The sequence below is a fragment of the Lactuca virosa genome, chromosome 2 (genome assembly GCF_052849685.1).
Source record: "Lactuca virosa cultivar CGN04683 chromosome 2, Lactuca_virosa_CGN04683_v6, whole genome shotgun sequence".
NCBI lineage: Eukaryota > Viridiplantae > Streptophyta > Magnoliopsida > Asterales > Asteraceae > Lactuca > Lactuca virosa.
This window is the reverse complement of record NC_136427.1, coordinates 159990806-159995903: the sequence shown is the minus strand read 5'-3', so window position 1 is coordinate 159995903 and position 5098 is coordinate 159990806. Positions and strand designations below refer to the sequence as shown.

The 5098-nt window shown below is 38.5% G+C and overlaps 1 pseudogene; it reads left to right on the top strand.

Annotated features, from left to right (window-relative positions):
• LOC145159665 (E3 ubiquitin-protein ligase PUB23 pseudogene) lies at window positions 1-1636 on the top strand (annotated as a pseudogene).
• Window positions 1637-5098: the final 3462 nt, after the last annotated feature.

Below are 5098 nucleotides of genomic sequence, written 5' to 3'. Positions count from 1 at the left end.
TTTACGTTAATGGAGTTTTGACTTTTTTTTTTTTTGTTAACTCCACCCCATCCACCCCAATTCAAAATCGTTCAATGCTATTTAACATTAATTACAACCACTTCAACAAAAGATCTCTAGCTTCGTTCATCCATTTATTCAAGATTTACAAATGAACCCTAAGTATCAATCTTGATATTGCTTTTAACTATTTTGTTGAAGTATCTGCTATGGGTGATTCTCAAAAGGAGATAGAAGTTCCTTCCTTTTTTGTATGTCCGATTTCTCTAGATATCATGAAAGACCCTGTAACTCTCTCCACAGGAATAACATACGATCGTGAAGCCATAGAGAAATGGTTGTATACTCGAAAGAACAGCACGTGTCCCATCACCAAACAAGTTCTCACCGATTTAGAGCTCACCCCAAACCACACCCTTCGTCGATTGATCCAATCTTGGTGCACAATTAATGGGCCATATGGTATCGAAAGATTCCCCACTCCACGGATCCCAATCTCCAAATCACAAATCTTGAAGCTTCTACAAGATTCTAAGTCTCCTAATATGCAGATGAAGTGTTTGAAGAGGCTAAAGACGATTGTTTTGGAAAGTGATATGAATAAACGGTCAACGGAAGCAGTTGGAGCAGCTGAATACCTATCGTACATCATATGTAACCCTAGTTCTTATCTGTCGTCACCATCACCGGCGATTGAAGTTTCTCAGATCGACGGATTTGATAATTTGCCGACAGATGTTGACGAAACGGTGAGCATCCTTTACCACCTTCATTTGTCAAAAACGGGCCTTAAATCCTTGTTTGGAAGGACCGATGAGTTTGTTGATGCATTGACTAGGGTGATGGAACGCGCCACCAGTTCTGAGTCTCGCACCTATGCCGTCTTACTGCTGAAGTCGATGTTCGAGGTGGCTGAACCCATTCAAATGATATCCATAAAGCCTCATCTCTTGAAGGTGCTTACACAAATATTGGCCAATCAAATCTCACAAAAGGCAACAAAAGCTGCACTGAAATTACTCATCGGCGTTTGTCCATGGGGTCGGAATAGGATAAAAGCGGTGGAGGCAGGAGTAGTTTCTGTATTAATCGATACCCTCCTCGATTGTACTGATCAAAAGAGGGTCCCGGAGATGGTGTTGACACTGTTAGACCATCTTTGCCAGTGTGCTGATGGCCGGGCTGAGCTCTTGAAACATGGTGCAGGTTTAGCGGTGGTTTCCAAGAAAATCTTTCGTGTTTCACAGGTGGTAAGTTCAAGGGCTGTGAGGATACTGCATGCAGTGGCAAAGTTCTCTGGAAATACGAGTGTAGTACACGAGATGTTGCAGTTGGGGGTGGTGGGGAAACTATGTTTCGTGTTACAAGTAGAGTGTGGGAGCAAGACCAGCGAGAAAGCTAGCGAGATTCTGAAGATGCATGCTAGGGCTTGGAAGAATTCCTCATGTATACTCTATGAGTTGGTTTCTTCCTATCCTTCTTAGTACATCGATGCATCAAGATTTTTCTAATGTACAAGAGTTTTATAAGTGAAACTCTTTAATTTGTATGCGACGTCAGTTATGTATATTTGCGGAAACAACTGTTTTTTCATCATATGCATCCTGGAAAAGAAAAAAGAATAAGTTTGTTGTTAGTTGTTCTTGTACAAGTACATGTTTTTGTGATGTTTTAAAAATTGGCACCTAAATTGGTTGTGAAATGATGACACTACAAGAAATAGCCATTAGCGGCGACAAACAACTTTCGCGTTATTTGTCCCCGTTAAAGGTGTGTAACTGTCGCCCCTAAAGGCTCTTTAACATCGACCCGTGTCAAACGTTGAGATGAAATCAGCCATTGATTTAGTGCCTAATTCAACGACTAAAAAACACTAAACTGTACCATTAATCTTTCCTGTAAAAATTTCATTCAAAATTTTCATTTTTTGCGAGATCCCTTCAAATTTCGTTCGGATTTCCATGTTCAAGCAAGCTACAAGTTGGTTGATCCCTCAAAATTTTCATTTCCCTCCTATATTTTCGTTTTCCACTTATATTTTCATTTCCCTCTAAAAAGACGTGTGCCCTGCGTGTGCTATTCCCCATTTTACAGACAACACAAGAAGCATATATCTTTTCTTCTTGCTTATTTTCTTTTTCTGATTAACGTAGGGTTGTTTAAGGTGTAATAAGTTGGTTGATTGGAAATATGTAGGAGATGGTGGTGATTGGATGGTTCTCGGCAAAGGCACGACATTTGTGGCCGGTGTTCACGGTGGTTAGTGGTGGAGATGACACGTACGCATATAAACTAATTTCAGTTCTTCTTCCTTTTTTTTTTCTTTTACTGATTTACGGTTGGTTTGTTTAAGGTGGAATAAGTGTGACGGATCGGAAATATGTGGAAGATGGTGGTGCGTGAATGGTTCCCCGCAAAGGCAGAGGCTCTATTGACAGTGTTGTCGGTGGTTCTTGGTGGAGATAACAGGTGGTATAAGGGTGGTCCGAGAGGTGGCGAGATGTTTAACTAGAAGAGAAGCAAACTAATGAAGATTTAGGAGTTATTTTCAAGAAGTGGAGAAGGTAAGGGCTATAAAAAACGATGGTAAGTGGGGATTTAGACCGATTAGACCGATGTTGGTTTAGATTAATATCATAATAGTTTTTATATTTTTTTATACGTTTTATACAGTTTTTTCTAATTTTAATGTTAAATACAAAAAAAGGAAAATATAATTACCACCGACGCCTTTAGTGGCGACACCTGCTTATTAGCGGTGATAAGCCTTTAGCGGCGACGCTCTAGTAGTAGCGGCGACAAGTCACTATTAGCGTCGACAAATAGTATTAGCAACGACACTTTGAGTATTAGCGACGAAGCATTAACGACGACCTTTTATCGACAATACGTTGTTGTTAAAAGTATTAGCGGCGACATCCCAAACTTTTAGTAATACTCTCCATTCTTGTAGTGTCAGCTTGTTAAGTGCTTGAAATACAATATATATGAAAACAAGTTCATTTCTATGTTTTCATATGATATTATGCATGTCGAATGAGAAGAAATAACATTTGAGAAGAAATAACATTTAAAACACAGTATATTTCCCTTATTCTGTGAACGTACCAATTAACACCAATTAATTAATATATAAGATTTTAAACTCCAACGAGCAAAAATAGTATTTTATTTATGTTCTAAATGACCTTTCAAGTGAAGATGTGGATTGAATTATATACGTGATATTAATTAACATGAAACAAAGATATGTACACGGGACGTCATGAACCTAACGTTTTTTTTTTAATTAAAAGAAATAAAAGATACTATTAGCGATAAGTATAGCAAAATAAATAGACATTACATGAATCGGCCCTACCATATATATGGTCCATATGCATGTTTTGTTCTTAATCTTTGCTTTCATTTAGACTATTTTTCGGTTAATTTTATACTTGAACGGTTCACACAACAAGAAATCTTACCATTAGCAATGCCACCTTCACAGGTGACGCTAGCTTTAGCAGCGACATCAAAACAGACACGCCCGACGTAGTCGTTAAAGCTCGAGTCATCACTAATTGCGTCGTTGTTAATGCGTATGTCAATGATCTGTGTGACATCAATCGTGGCCATTAATTCAATGCGTAGATCCAACGAGCGGGGTTTGTTTTTGTACATAATCAATGCGACGACCGAATAGTAGTGACGTCGACACCGCTAATACTCCGAAAATAAAGAACCGCAAATATTTCCCTCCAATCTCATTTATTCATAGCTACTAATACTAGCGCCACTAAAGCTAAACCCCATTCAACTAGTCTCCGTCCCAGAACTCATATACTCCGTTTTTTCTTCCCTTTCGATTTTCCAACGATACTCAAGCATTTGAAGGCGATTGGTGTTCGATTGTTACCCATATCAACCACTGAGGCCACCAACCTCCACCCCCACTTCCCGCTGGTGATTTCTTTTCCACCCTCATCGGCATGCTGCGACCTGCCACCTGCGTTGTCCGATGACGAAGACCACCACCAGCACCAACATCAACCGCCTCCTACCATCTCCGATTTTAACAACGTGAACCACCTCTAGCCACCAACTGCCACATGTGAACTACTTCCTGCCACATATGAAACACCTCCAACCATCAGGTGCTACTTGTTGTAACGACCCGCATGTGAACCACTTTCGGCCACCTATGAAATCCTTCATTTAACGATGTTAGTGTTCCATGGCAAGATTATTAAGTATTGTAAAGACATTTGATTCTAAGAGTGTATAATATAATAAATTAAATAAAAACTAGTGCTATTTAATATCTAAAATAATTAATAATTAAAAAAAAAAGATGTATAATTTAATTAAATGGTTTGTGGAAGATTAGGGTATAAATATAAAGGAGGGATTGGAATGTCATTAAAATAAACTTTAAATGTCAAGTTATTAGGGTTATGGTTGTTAGGATTTAAATCAAGAAACCATAGGGAGTTATTTTGCAAAATCGAATTGAAACTCCCTTACAATGCAAGTCGTCGTGTTTTAGGAGCTTAAGGGCTTCGTTCATTTTTTTCTTTTCAAGCCTATACGTGAGATTAGGCCTTCAATTGGTCCTTTTGTCGATGTTGTTGTTGCTCTTGTGTTTTCGTCGATCAGGCCTAAGAAAGAAAAAAGAATCGAACATGAGGGGAGGGGTATAAATCAAGTTCAAGGTTATGATGAGGAAGGTCGACATGTTTGGTGGTGGGTTCCATTTGAAGTTGTGAATCGATCATTCCCCTTGGTAAGTATTTGATTCTTCCTCACCATATGTTCATACTTCAATTGGGTTGAAATTAGTTGCTATTTTGATGATATATTGCCTTTTCTTTGGTGTTGATGATCATGTCTTCTTTCATTTCAATCTATGAGTTCTTGTGGGTAATTTTTTGCATAAAAAGACAAGTTTTGAACACTCCCTAAGGCTCTCAAAACAAACCTAATTGTCTTGATATGTGGTTTAATGGTGGAGAAAACCCAAACTTAAATTGTGTCTTCTCTTATGTAGCATCATACTTTCGTTTTTCCCTTTAAAACAATGTACTTTGCGTCATGGTTTGAAGTTGGAATTGTCTTT